Consider the following 15,127-nt stretch of genomic DNA (forward strand, 5'->3'; position numbering starts at 1 on the left):
GATTCCATCATGCAAGACCTCTGTTGAGTTCACAACCCTTTGAAATGAGAAAAAAGGCCTGTAATCCAGTTACTCAAGCTACAGCACGACTCGTAAGGTCCTGAGAGAAAACCTTCAGCACTAATCCTACTGTCATGAACAGAAAGCTCTGCTACCTGACTGTTTGTGGCAGCCATTTGATATATTCACTGTTTTAAATGTTGCTGCTGACTGTCTGATAAAGGGAGGATCACAAAGTGTTGCATACTGGTTCTATTACTCGTGTAGGATTGGAAAAAAATCAAAAAGACAATGTAAAAAAAAGTATGGGAAGCTAAATGAAGAAGAAAAGAACATTTCTATGTTGCTGAGAGAATTTAAGTTGTTTTTTATGAATTTTTATTTGTTTAATATCATTATCAATAAAAAATACCAACAACAATTGAAGTCAATTTAATAAGAAAAGACTTTTGTTGCTGGTGGACAGATTTACCTGGACTCTTTGTCTAGAAGAAAACAAACCCAAATCTAAAACCTTGAAGCATATTGGGGTATGAAAATATCTCAGAAATGCAGAAGCAACGTCTGTATGCCAGCTTCTCTGATTTGATTTGATGAATAAAACACCATCAAATGTTGATGGACTTTAAATGTTAAAACATTTGAATTAAGAACAAATGTTTGTGTTTTCTCTCTTTAAGAAATAATTAAAATTACGTGGAAGAAATATAACCAGAAGGAACAACAAAAAATGCCCAACATGCTGTTTAAAATTTTACCTTTAACAAGACATTTTGTAAGCAGCATCTTAAAAGGTGAAATGGAATAATGAACAAATATCTGTCTTGATGTCAATAATATAACAAACAAAACCAGACAATATATAGCCCAAAATAACTTCTTTATACTTGGTTAACTCTGTTTATGTTTCCAGGAATCTTGTACCTTTCCCCAGCAGTCAATGAGCAGTTGGATTAGGATGAGCTTTAAACAGGTCACCAGTCCATCCCAGTTAACATCAACAATAACTTGAAAATGACCAAAATTAGGTGTTTGCAGCCCATCTGTGAAGAAATGCCTCCATTTTACTTCATGCATTGGCTACTATGGTCTCACTGAGCAGCATATTGAATCTGACATACATGTAACATAGTATTCGCAGTCCCTATATTTTAATATCTTGCTGACAAATGTTTTGAAACACTATTCAACGTTGCTGTAGTTAATTGGAACCTGCACCTGGTAACAGTGCTATTGTCATTTTTGTTTTTCCCTTCCTGGGGTCCTGGTTTAGATTGTTAAAGATCTAGCTGCATATCAGAGGTGGGAGTGACAGCAGACTAGAAGACACATTTTCTCTCCATGATAATTCATCTTACATTTAACTATCTCTTGCTAAAGTAAATAAGCAAACTAAGCTGCACATAGAGTCTCCTATATTCTTGCCAATTTTGTGCCCAGCTGTTAAAAATGGTTAAAGAATTTGGTCAGGGTTAGAAAAAAAAATACAAATATTAAGCATATTTATGTTGTGTATGTTTCAAGGTTAAAGTGACATGAAACTTAGACACACTGTTTCCTGTCTTGCAATGTATCTTGGGATGTTGAAGAATGCATTATGTGGGTCAGAATGTGAGGAGAAGAAATGCATTTTGTGGAACATCAAGTTCCTACATGTTTCTGAAGAATGTGTATCACTTTTGATGTTCTACTGTTTTGTATGTTTGGTATACTATGTTATTCAGTTGCTGCTTGCTGCACTCACCATTTTACATTTATAGCTTTATTTTAATTTTCGATTTTTATTAATGCTTGTGGAAATTTATCTTGTTTCCAAATCATAAATATTTATTAAGGGAAATAACGATCTAAACGATCTACCACAGTAGATGGTAATGTGGTGCCAGTACCATCTACTGGCACCACATTTCTACATGTGGTGCCAGTAAACATGGCCCAGCACTTGTTTAAAATAAACAAAAACATCAAACTCACTTCCACAAGAAGCATGGTAAAGGTTGTATTTATATACACTTTCACATATTTCTCATATTGTGGTACCAAATGGGTTTTTGTGCCACCCTTGGTGGTAACAAATACCATCAGGCAGTTATGATGGGCTTTCATGAGCCTTTTAATATTTGTTCCATTATTCTTGGCAGAATAATGTTTAGTAAACTTAATTTAGCTGTGTTGGAGTGCTTTGTCCTTTTTTGAACCATTCATATGTGCCACGCAGTATCAAAGTACACGTAAACCCAAGGTCACAAACTGATGTCCGAGCATGGTTGTTTATCATTCAGAGCAAATTGTGTCGATTCTAGAGCCACACCAAAGCCCCAGACAGTCACACCACCACCACTGTGTTTGACTGTTGGTATATCTTGTCTTGGGGATTGGTGTTTGGGAGATTTTGGCGAGTCCTCTATGTTGTGTTTAGCCTTAGGCCACTGCGGCAAAGACTCTTTCTTATCATTGACAAGGATCCTAACAGAGGCAAGTGAAGGCTGCAGTGATATTATTATCAATTCTGAATTATTTAGTGACATCTTGAATGATTTGTTGAAACACTCTTGATATTATATTGGTAGAACAACCCTGATCGGACAGGTTCACTGCTAATCCATGTTTTCTCCATTGGCTCCAATTGTAGTTCACTGGAGTAAAGCTTTCCAGATTGAATTTATTTCTCATGTTGTCTGTAACCTAATAAATTTAGGAATGGCGCATTGGTCTTTAAGATCTTGTAGTCTACTTCATGTTGTTATACAGGTTCTTTTAAAGTAGTTTCTTGATTTTATAGGTCAAGCAGTGATCAATTTGGGCCTGGCCAGTAAAATGGAGGCAAAAAAGTGTTTGGTAAAACTTAAGTCATCATTTAATAATGGCCACTATGTACTTGACAGCTTATTCCTCTTTACATATCTAAAATAATCATAAAAAACTTTTTTTTTTTTATTCAGTGAAGTTGTTTTTTCCTGATATTAAAGTAGTTTGATGTTAAGCAAACACAAGAAATATGCAAGAGGGCAAATACTTTCACAGTCTGTAAACTGGTAATGCTGGTGAATATTCAGATCTTGCTCTACGAACAGTAGTTCAAGCATTGAAGCGTCTTCTTGAAAGTGCATTTCTGACACCTTAAGAGGGTCAGAAGGTTTTGACTTTTTGAAGTAAATTACATAAAGGCCGAACTCAACCTGTGGGATACAAAATGTATTCTGTTTGCTTTTAGCTTTAGTGGCTCTTGCATCTCCTTCAGCTTGTGACGGCCCTTAGGTCCGGCTGCCTCGCAGGCTTTTGTAGGGGGAGGTCCTCAGCGTGTTCACACATCGCTGGAAGAGCTGGAGTGTTTGTCTTTCACTGTGACCACAACACAAACAACTTCCCCCACAAATAAACAAAACATGAGGCAGGGGCCACAAGTGCAGCAGGATGCTGTCCAAGAAGCACAGAGACAAAAAGTTCGGGCCGCCCTCTGATTTAAAAGCGGGGCTTTTTTTATACGTGTAGACTTGATGCATATGCACATGCACTGATTTGCAACAGGAAGTGTGTTTCTTTGTGGAGGAATGCAGGTCGGTTTCATACCAAGATAACTAATCAGAATTTTTCTCCCATGATTACCCATACCTCTGAAGCCTTTTCTATATACGTGCACCTTTGTGGGGGCCTCAACTATTTAAGGAAGAGGAGTATACAGGCAAAGGGAAGGGGGGATGGGCAGAGAAAACACAAAACTTGCTGACAAGGGGCATAACTTAATTTCCACGGTAGGGGGACAGCTGTGCAGAGTAATCTGCCATGGCAGCCCATTCAAACTTCAATGGTTCACTTGACCCACCAAGGAAAACTCAAACTGCATCCAGCCCCCTCCGATGAGGAGGCGGTGACCGGGCCACCATTTATAGGATTGTCTTAAAGAAACATACCCATCTCTCTTGTTATTGATAACACCCCCCTCCTCACAAACACACCCACACACTCGTGCAGCCAAGTCAGTGGGATTCTTAGCTAACTGGACATCTCAAAAGGTCACATGAATTTTTAAGGAGCTCATGTTCTAGTCTTTTGGAGAAAATAATTTCAATTTTCACAACAATATGATGTGAAGCAACAAATTGCACTGACAAATATGCAGTGATGTTTGGATTACGGTAAATGTACATTGAAGTACAAGTAGTGTACAAAAAAAATACATTGGAAAAATATCAATTAAAACTGTCTTATTTGCATCAATCTTAGCTTTAATGGGAAAGCTTGAAAGTACATTTCTGTACTTCTGTATTTTCTGTACTTTTCACTCTACAACCTAATTAACAAATAACTCCTAATTATTTTTGTGCAAACATTAAAATTAAAGCAACACTAATTATTTAAAAAGAAAAAAGTTCTCTCCCTGAAAATGAATAATGAGGCCAAAGCATGGGAATTGTGAGGACTTAATAGTTTAGCTGTGGAAGTCAATAGGGGCTGGGGGTCTCACTCCATTAAACTGACCCCCAGGGCCATGTATTCATCCCTCACGCATTCATTTCCTCTTTTATGTTCTCTTGTCCTTTCAGCGGAGAGCAGGCAGTAGTAGAGCTTCACACAGAACTGGCCTGGTACAGACTGTAGGTCATAAATATGTTGGTTAGCTCGAGACGCTTTGTTAACCTGAGTACAAACAGAAGGCAGGATCATAACACTGGTTACTGGTTGTGTCTCTAAATGTTCTGTTACTTTAAGTCTTTATTTAAGTGTTCATTATCCTTCAGCTTTTTAGGATTTGGTCACCTTTCAACTTCAAACTTCACCATATTTTATCAGCTATCTCCACAGCATGATGCTGCCACTAACAAATGTCATCTTAGAGATATTGTGTTCAGGATGTTGTCCAATGTTAATTTTCCTTCACATTTTGCTTGTGGGCCACAAAGATCAGGTTGGGTTTCATTCAACCAGAACTACTCCAAAGTTACATGGCTGCTTCTCTCATTATTGCTCCCTTTACCCAACCTGTTAGCTTAGGGGGATAGCTTTAGTCTTGGTAAGTCTTAAAAATGGATTGAACATTGCTTTAAACTTCTCCACAACTTTCACTCTATTTCTTGGTCTTTATAATGTTGTTTGCTTATAAATGTTCTGCAAGACCATTTTTACACCTATAGTTTGTTTACTTTGGTCTGAATCAGCTTAGTTTGTGTACTTCTCACACAGAGAAAAACCCAAGCGAACCAAAATCTGTTACCACAATCCACATGGGAACATTCATTCTCTTTATTGGTCTGAAGTATGTTCAACAAATGTAAATACAAGAAGCGGATTTTGAGCTAGTAGGAAACATGGAGAAATTAGTCACATCATTAGTTTATTTCTTTGTACTATTTCATGAAAAATTATGAGAAGTATTCTGAATAACTTTGAAAAGATATCTTTAAAGTTTTATGAAAAAGATGCACTGCCATTGTTTATCAGTTTGTTTATTATATCTAGAGTTTTCTGAGAGCACATGGTGTCAGTACGGTTGTTTTGGTGTACACCCTAGTGTAGTTGCAGTATTCACATCTTCACAAATGAACTGCACTAAGGGGAGAACTGAACTGTGTTTTTCTAAACTAAACACCTTAAGGGTATCAATTTATAATCATATTTAGAATAAAATCAATAATTTACTTACTAGGTGACTTCTGAAAACAATTGGGCACACTGGATTTTATTAAATAGCATTGGTTAACTAGCATTAAATATATATGTATGCCACACTTTTCAGAATTTGTTTTGATAAACTTTGAAAACCAGGTTTGAAAACCAGTATCAATGTTGAAGGGGCAAATACACTTTGCAAGGCACTGCAAGATGCTTCATTTTTATTGCGATAATTCTAAAACCATTGAAGCCATTGTGTTTTGGGAGTTATGCATTTATTTGGACAGCATATAAAACAAAACCTGATCAAAACCTGCTTAAATAATACACATCTTTGTATAAGGTGTTGGTCCAGTTCAGTTTATATACATATGCTGTTCAGTAACTGTAGGGTTTTTGTGTACTCACCAGATTAGTAAATGATCCATATAGGCTCAATATGACCTTCTAAACACTGCTTTTCAGATCTCTTTTTGTGCTGAGCTTCCAGCAGAGGCATTTGTAAACATCTTCAAGTGAAATCCCCAGAGCAAACACATGCAAAAGCCTTCGACATGCCGCTCTTCACTCCTCTGCCGAAAGGGGTTCAGGGCAGAGGACATCTGCGTTTGAAGTCCAATAAGTGGCTGTAAAAGAAGTGCTGAGTGGAGTTTGGAACAGGAAGCAATCACTTGATTTCAAAAGCAGCAGATAAACAAACAAAAAAGGGGTGTTTTTTTTAGGCGTTTCCTTTTTTTTTTCTTGTTGCTAATGCTTCATAATAAGATGCTAATTTATTTTATTTCTCCAGTAATTGCTAAGCACAAAAAACAGGCAGAAAGAAGCCACCATTGTCTTTAAATATCTTCCCCACACCAACTCTGTATGTCTCTGTGTTACATATGTTAATCCATACATCTCTAAATGTGATGAATTTCTAATAAACTGAGCTGACATGACTTGAACCCACAATGAATAATCCAGTTTAGGCACAAATAGCCGCACACACAATTGTGTAGTTTAGCAAAGCAACTGGTGATTCAGGGTCAGGAATAAAGCTCTCTTTGTGCTTCGCTTTATAATGGAGCAGGAGGGCTTTCAGACGCATCTGCATTGTTTTAGGGAGCAAGATTGAATCTATGAACAAGAGAACAGAAAATGCAGAACAAAGACGTTCCACTTCTTCTGCAGTTCCTCATTCTTGTGATTCTGAAAACTATCAAACTTGACTCATCTTTGGGGTTCATATCTGAAAAAATATATACAAAAATGCAGTAGGTGCCCCACTTTTCCAGCACTGGTTTGTTATAAACAATGTGGTGATACATAGTGAGAGAATTGGACATGACTAAACTGAACTATGCAAAAAAGATAGTATAACTGATCGAGATCATAATCTAGAAGTAAAAGTCAGGTTTATTTATTTTTTGCACCATCCTGTTTACTCTTCTTTCAGCCCACAGATAAAAATCCAGTTTATGAGCCTGTTAATGAAGACACAAAGTTGAACGAGTCCTTTCTTGAACCGCTTATATGTCACATTAAGGACAGTGTAGAAACAGCTCGGGAGGGCGGGCCATAAAACTGGGAGTTCGTAATGTCTGGAGCTAGAAACAGGATTTGTGTGCTTGCATGTATGCATAGGGGGGAGGGGACGATCAGAAGTGAAAGTGAACAGGCTGCAGTTCTGGCAAGGTGGTGGGAGGGTTGTTTTTGTCAGCAAAAGTAACACAGAGCAAAAAGACATGCACATACCAAGGAAATTATGCTGATAGTGCCTTTGTACACAACTCCACAAGTGCTTGGAACAATAAGCAAGAGAAAAAGACTCTAGCATACATAGATTTTCCAAGATTGGAAAAACAAGTTCCTATATCTTCCTGAAAAGATATTTGCAAGCTAGTTTTGTTTTATTTCAACTTTACTAAAATATTTGCTCTAGAAACCAGAGAAAAATACTTGGTCAAATTTTGTTTTTGCAGTGTTCGTGAGCTCAGCCACTAGGTGTTGTTTTCAGATTTATAAATCTGTAAAGGTGTGTGCTATTTTGGTGCCCATCTCTATTTTAAGAGCATAGCCACTGCGTTAACTGATTATGTTTTATGCGTTAACTGCACAAAACATTACAGGTCTAAAAAGGCATCAATGAGTTTTAATCTGATAATGTAGATCAAAATTTTACTTACCTAAAATTCTGCAGAAACACTATCAAGTCATCCAGGATTAGCTTTTCTTTATTAACAAATATTCTGTGAGGACATTTTCGCACCTCTAGTTTGTTTAGTTTGGTCCAAAGCAGTTGATTAGTTTGCTAATGTGTAACTTTTTTGGGGGATGTTTTGTTGCTTTTCACACAGAGAAAACACAAAGTCACCACAATTACATGTGAGAACGTTCAGCCTGTTTATTGGTCTGAAGCAGCAGCATCAAAAGTAAATACGGGAAGCAGATGCTGTGATCTGAGCCAGTAAACGAGGAGATTTTAATCATACATTAGTTTGTTTCCATGAAAAGGATTATTAGAAGATGTCTCTAAAGTTGGTTTGGGCTTTATGCTTTACAAGAAAGATTCTAATGAAACCATGTACCATTTCCCTTCCACTAATCAATTATTCCCAACATTTTTTTGATTTATTAGGTAAAATCCCCCTGAGAAAATAATCAGTATCCATAAAATGAACCTTGGCTTTGATTTTATAAAATGTACAGAAGGGAATCAGATATAACACTGTAGTTATTTTAGTTACTGCATTCAGAACTCTTTTAGTGCTGGTTCTTATGGTCACTATGCACAAATCCTGTACTTTTATCTGTACTTCTAACAGCTAGTATCAGGAGAGCCTGATACTAAAACCCATTACACAACACAGTGGAGAATTTATGAATGTCTGTTTGACTTGGAGTCGTGTGAATATTTAGCAAAACAGTCAAACATGAGAGTCCAGAACTGGATTTGCAGAGAGAAAGATGTAAATATTTGGATTAGAGACCAACTTGTGGCTTCAACTCTGAGCTGACATCATCCACACTGTGAAGCTATTTTTCTCCACACTTTGACAGAGACACTCGGTCTTAAGACAGTTTCTGTAGTTGTAGTAGCATAAGATCTTACTCAATGTGTCTTTGGATTTATGAGCCAGACAATCACTTCCAGATTTTCAAAACAAAATGTTGGAAATAAAGTTTGTATATTTGGATGGATGGATGAAAATGATGCTGCGTGGTTTGGGAATAAATTACTCCCCTCCCTTTAAATTATTAGCTGCGAATTGCATCAGAAACACAAGTTTACAAGTTTGTTGTATTCGTGTCACATTTTCTGTGCTTTTCTTTACTCGTTTGTTTTTCACCTCTTTGCTGGCCACCAAACTGAATAAATTAACTGTTCTTTGTCTGATTATACAAGTTTTTCTTCTGCTTCTGAGGTGAAACCAAAAGGGCTAAAAATGTCTGTGCTTGTTGAAGTGGCTTTGCATAAAGCAGCAAATTATCACGGATCTAAGAACTGATTAATTTCTCTGCAGCCGTTTCATTTTACATCTGTCTCTGACTGGCATATCAGCTTCCAGTGGGTCCTTGGCCTTTGTATGGAGCAAAGGAAACAACAGCTGTTGCTTTCACAGGATTTTCTAACCCCAGGTCCTTGGAAAGAAATTAAATCTCTCTCTTTTCTCAGTTTTTTTTTCTCATTTGAAAAAAAAAGAAGTGAAAAGTACTCTTAACAGGAAGAAGGACGTCAACTGACACCAGTTACAAATGTTTTGCTCCATTTGTGACACCTGTAGTCTTTAATTCATTTTATCCCTCTGATGTACGGAAACACTGCATGCACTATCATCTCTCTCTTCACCAGAGAAGATCTTGGAAAGGGGATGAAAACAGACAGAAACTGACATATTCTGCTCCTTCTTTCACCTGTCTCATTATTAGCAGTGATGAAGGACACGCTCAGAATTCCCCCCAATTATTGTGTCTGAGAGCCGCCTCTTGCCCTGCGTCCACCTGTTGACAGAGCTGCTAAATGAGACCCGGGCAGGAATGTTAATCATACAATCTGACATGTTGCTGGAGATTTGGCCTTCAGCCTCCTGCCAGGCCTCTCGGACAGGTGGCTTTTGATGGTGGAGCAGATATAATAAGAGGAATTTGGAAAATTGTGAAAACTTAGAATTTTTTTTTATTGTTTTTGGACGTAGCAATTATATATTACCAAATGTAAGGTTTGGAAGAAATCTTTTAGACAATGTTTCTTGGTTTTGAAAATTGAGGAAAAAATCCTGAATTAGTGTAGCATAAGCGATGTAAATTTGAGCCATCTAAATACTGCGGTGTTTAAGTTGCTATTCTGGTTATAGTGTCAAAACAATCAGTGAAAGTGATCCATTTTCTGTCTCCACAAAGAGATTAATGATTTGCATACATTTCCATCTGAATATTCTAGTTCCTGTTTGATTGGTGGATGATTAAAGGCAGACCAAATTTCATAAAACTGTGAAATTGCCCTGTCATTTAACGGCTGCAAAAGCTTAAATCTGCTTACAACTTCAGTGTTGTTAGGCAACTGTTGTTGCACAATACAAGTTTGTTTAGCATCTTGTCTGTGACTTTCCCAACCCCTTTTTCGATGAGTATTCTATTAGTTAAACCTGTCAGTCTAATAGATCAACAACCCAATAACAACTTCCTGTTTTACTCCAAAATGAGTCTCAGGGGTGTAGAGATAGAACAGGTGCCCCATGTAAGGAGGATCTTTGACACGGCCTTCCAGGGTTGGATTCCTGGCCTCTAGACCTTTGCTGCATTTCTCTGTGCCTTATCTGAGTAAAACACCACTATGTTCACAAAGATTTAGTTTGTAAGGTTATTATAAACTATAAAGATCTGAATACACCCCGACAACCTCAGATGCCTTCTAGAGAAAAGACAGAGTTATTTTGCAACAATGATAAGTTGTATATTTGGAGGAGTCAAGGAGAGGCTAGTGGTGTACTAGACACAGTGGTTGGAATTACATGTGCAGTATGTTTCAACCTTTCAACTTCATTTAATTCCTGAAGATGTTACAACATCTACATGTTAACTTTAAATCAACTCCTCTAACCCCACATGGACACTATTAGATGTTCAAACAAGCTAATGAATGATGTTGATCTAAACTCTGATGAAAATGTATGAACTATGCTTGAAATCCCTGAAAACAGATTTGCTTTAATTAGCTTTGCTACTTGTGATGGTAAATATCACAAGTTTTCTGTGAATTGTGTTTTCTGTGTAAAAGTTAAAATGTTTTCTTGAAATAGACTTGATGAGCCTTTTCTTTGAAGATTAGTTTAAAAATGTGTGAAGAATTTATGATTCTTTCCTTCTCCGTGATATGAGATCCAATAGATTTTGAAGAACTATCCCTTTTTGTGACAATTATTGCAGCATTATACCTAGAAAGCTGCTGGCAGAGACTGGCATTGTATGATGAAGTGAGACGGGCAAATTTATCTCATAATTCAAGCAGCCGCAGGGCACAAAGGATCATCAAGCCAAAACACAAACTAATTGCAGAGCATTTTCATACAGGTTCAGCAGATGATCTGTTTGATGTGTCTGTGTGCAACATGTACATGATTTGTCATCATTTTAGGGGGAAACCACAATGTTTTATCTTGTCATAAAAAACCAAGCCGAGCATGCTTGGTAGTGGTTAACCAGGATAAGGGAAAGATACTGTTCTGGAAATTCTTTCATAAAAGGGTAGAGAAAACAATTATAAGAAATTATAAAGATTGATCTTTGTCTTTAAATGTTTTATTCAAAGGCAGAAGCATTCAAAGGCCCTGACTCTAAGTCAGAGAAGCAGAGCCTAGAAATGTAGTAGTAGATCCTTTATACGCTTCACAGTTAACCACAAACAACTGGGAAGAAACTCAGCCCGTCAATAACAGAAAAAACAACTTGATGCATAGAAACACATTAACTGACACATACTTGAACTCTTCTTGCTCTCTGTGTTATCTGACCTTTCAAATGCACAGGTCTGCTTCTTGGACTATGTGCTAAAATTCTGCTTGAATGCATAAACTTTCAAAAGAAATAAAACAGAAATGTCTATAAAATAAGGACGCACACTTATGTATCTATCCTGCCATTTCAATACTCATGAGTTGAGCTCAGACTAAACATTAACAACCTGAAATTACTGCTAGTGCCATGTAGAGTTCAGCAAGGTGCACAATAAAAACAATAAAAAAGTAAAACAGAAAAAATATTAGAGAGACATATTTGACTATGTCAAAACAATGAAAAATGTGCAAACTATGATTGTTGCAGCAACCAACTATTTACTATAAGAAAAAACAGCTGTGTGACGACATTCTTAAGAAGGACTGCATTACGGTGACAGCCTGAAATAGTTCATTTCCCTTCTACCTTAGGAAGAACCAGGTTCATATATCTTGGAAGCCTCGACTGGATCCAGCCGATTTAGCACCAGATGATGCAAAACCTGAGCTAATGAGAGCAATAACTCTCTGTAATTCATTGTGTCTTCTGTTTGATGGAACAGAGGGTAACCTACAGTATTTCTCCCTTACACTGTAAGTGTGTAAACTGGCCTGCTGGCTGCCGTTCTGCTGGGTTCTTCTGTCGTTGTCCGTTATACGCTGGAGTCACACTGCGTTTGCTGAGAGATGAGGTGTGCAGTCTCCTCAGCAAAATGCATATGAATGTTGATTTTTCTCTGAAGCTGCTCTTTGTTGGAAGGAGCAGCAGGGATGGTTTTTGCTGGCCTATGTTACACTAAGTTTGTCATGTTGGAGCTTCTGTCTTTAGTACCACTAGTAGCAAAATGCTTATACAAACTTAGAAAACAATGCTAACAGTGTCCAAACCAGAAATTCTTGAAACTTCACAATACTTCTAAAATAACTCTGATGAGCAAATAGGATTTCTTTGTTGATTTAATCTGCCCAAATTTAAATGAGGCAACATCCATGAGTTTAGACAAAAGTCTGCTCATATTTGTATATATTTCTTTAATTACAGACACTTTTGAACAATCTCATTACAATTCATATTTTCAATAAACTGTTTGTAGTTTTACAAAATGCACTTTGAGCTACTTTTGGATCTATGAAAGAAACCCAATACATACACACAAACTTACTCATTTGAGGGTTTTAAGAGAATCCTCAAAAAAACTCAAGACTGAATTTTTGCAATTAATATAACTTTGGTCAACTCATTGTCAGCCACTAAACTAGAAGCAACAAATTGCTCCCATCTCTTTGCATTTTTATGGTTATTTCAACAACTTATGTCATTTGAGTATTCAGTTTTAACTTTTGGTGGATACAAACAAGATGAGTCACTATAATTAGTGCACATGCTAATCAAATTGTTTTGGGATGAACTAAATCCATCATCAGCTGACATGTCAGTACTGCCATTCTAAACATTAAAAACAATAGTTTTCATGGCTTTAATTTAAATACACTTTGTGTTGCAAACCATTAAGAGCTTCCAGTTTTTATTTCTCCAACACTTAACTACAGTCTTATGAGCATTAAAATTTTAATTTTTTAACTGTTTTTACTTTTACCTTTATTTCCAAATATTATGTTTTGACTTTTTTTTTTTTTACCACCAATTCAAACTCAAAGGATTTTAAATTATATTTTAAACTCGAAAGAAATGTTCCAAGTAGAAGTTTCATAACTTCAAGTTACTGAAATTAAAACCTAGACAATATGAAACCTCATCCTCCTCTTTGTCTCAAGCCAAAAGTCGTATAACAAAAGCGACTGGTTGGTTTTTTGAGCTGGAACATCCCCCCTGACACCCAGCCTGCCCTGCCTCTTAAGCACCAGAAGAGCTTCCAGGATCTAATGCTCTTAAACAAACAAAACCTCAATAGGAGAAGAGCAAAGGCCACACAGCTACATTTAACTTTCTAATGTTCTGCTTGTATAATCTCAGCCCATTGGATGAAACCTTTTGTCACGATGTTTGTCTTTTCAGCTATGTCGAGAATATTTTAGATGTTTGCTTAGCAGCCATTCAGACACGAGCCATTATTTGTGATGTTTATTTTAGTGAAGCCTTGTCTCACGTTTTAAGCAAGTACATGCAGTGCAATGTGGATTTAGCTCATCTAAATTCCTTCACTCAGCGGTCTCTATTATCTAATAAGCAGCTTTTGTGTGCTTTTTGACACTCACAGTTTATGAACAAAGGAAACCATGTTAATGATACTCAGCTGAATTAACTTTGATCAAATAAAGTGACCGCAACATGAAACCCACCCTTTCACATCCAAACCATTCTAAGCTAAAAAAAAATCATCATAATCTTTATCTCCTTATAAACTTTGAATATACATCAATGAGAGATTTCAGCCCTCAAGATTTTTGTGCATTTTTTAAGCATTATTGCTCGAAAAATAAAAGATTAAGAAATGATGTAAAATTCTCATGAGGAAAAACAAGAATTATTAAACCATCAACACAAAAGTCTGTGTTACAGAAAACCTCCAAATAATTTGCTGAAAAGTTATTTCTAAGTTTTCTCTTATTTCAAGTCTACTGAGACATTTGCACTAGGAACTAGACCAAAAATACTTGGTAAGATTTTGTAGCGTATGCAAGTTGGACGTCAGTGGGCACCGAAGAGGCTGGAAGCCATGGCTTAATAATTACCAACACTGTAATCTGGATATAATTTACTGGTATAACAAAATTCATCAATTTCAGCAATTAACTTCATAACATCAGACAAAATAAAAAATATCACTTTATGGAGTAGAAATTGACACAATTCAGAGCCTTACATAAATACAAATCAAATCAAATTTTATTTGTATATCGCCTTTCAGCAGCAAGGCATTCCAAAGTGCAGAAGATAATAACAGTTTTAATAAATATGATCATACATATTAAATATAATCATGTAAGGTATAAAATGACCAAACCTACAAAGATATAAAATGGCTAAGGGGCAAAATGACCATCACTCACTTTGAGTGGTCGTCAGAAAAATAAATCACCATGTTCCAATCCCAGTCATTCTAGTTTAACACATGATATACTTTTTCTCTCACATATAAGCTCTATAACTCTGAACTTCAAAACTTTGCAACAGAATGAGTTATATGACATTGTGTTGCACAATAAATGTGTTGCAACAGTCCGTCCTATAATCACAATCATCCCCAGTGTAAATAAAAATCTGTTGCGAAAGTAATGTTATGACAAAGTTTTCACTTGAACTGCTGGAAAATATTTGTGGTAATAATTGTGTAAGATATTTGCTCTTATTATTTGACCTACTGGATATTGATTGTGGACTCATGGGGTCATCCAAGGCAAACAAAATTATTTACTACAACTGTTGCTGGAGAATTTACCACCTTAGTTTTCTTCCCCTCTCCATGCACCTTTGAGGGGAGCTACTCCAAAAGTGATGCAGAAAAACAGTTAAATACAGTAGGTTATGCTAACAATGATTGGTCTGCTGTCTATTGGAAGTAAGACAAAGCATTTTCCATTAT

The sequence above is a fragment of the Xiphophorus couchianus genome, chromosome 12, assembly GCF_001444195.1.
Source record: "Xiphophorus couchianus chromosome 12, X_couchianus-1.0, whole genome shotgun sequence".
Taxonomy (NCBI): Eukaryota; Metazoa; Chordata; class Actinopteri; order Cyprinodontiformes; family Poeciliidae; genus Xiphophorus; species Xiphophorus couchianus.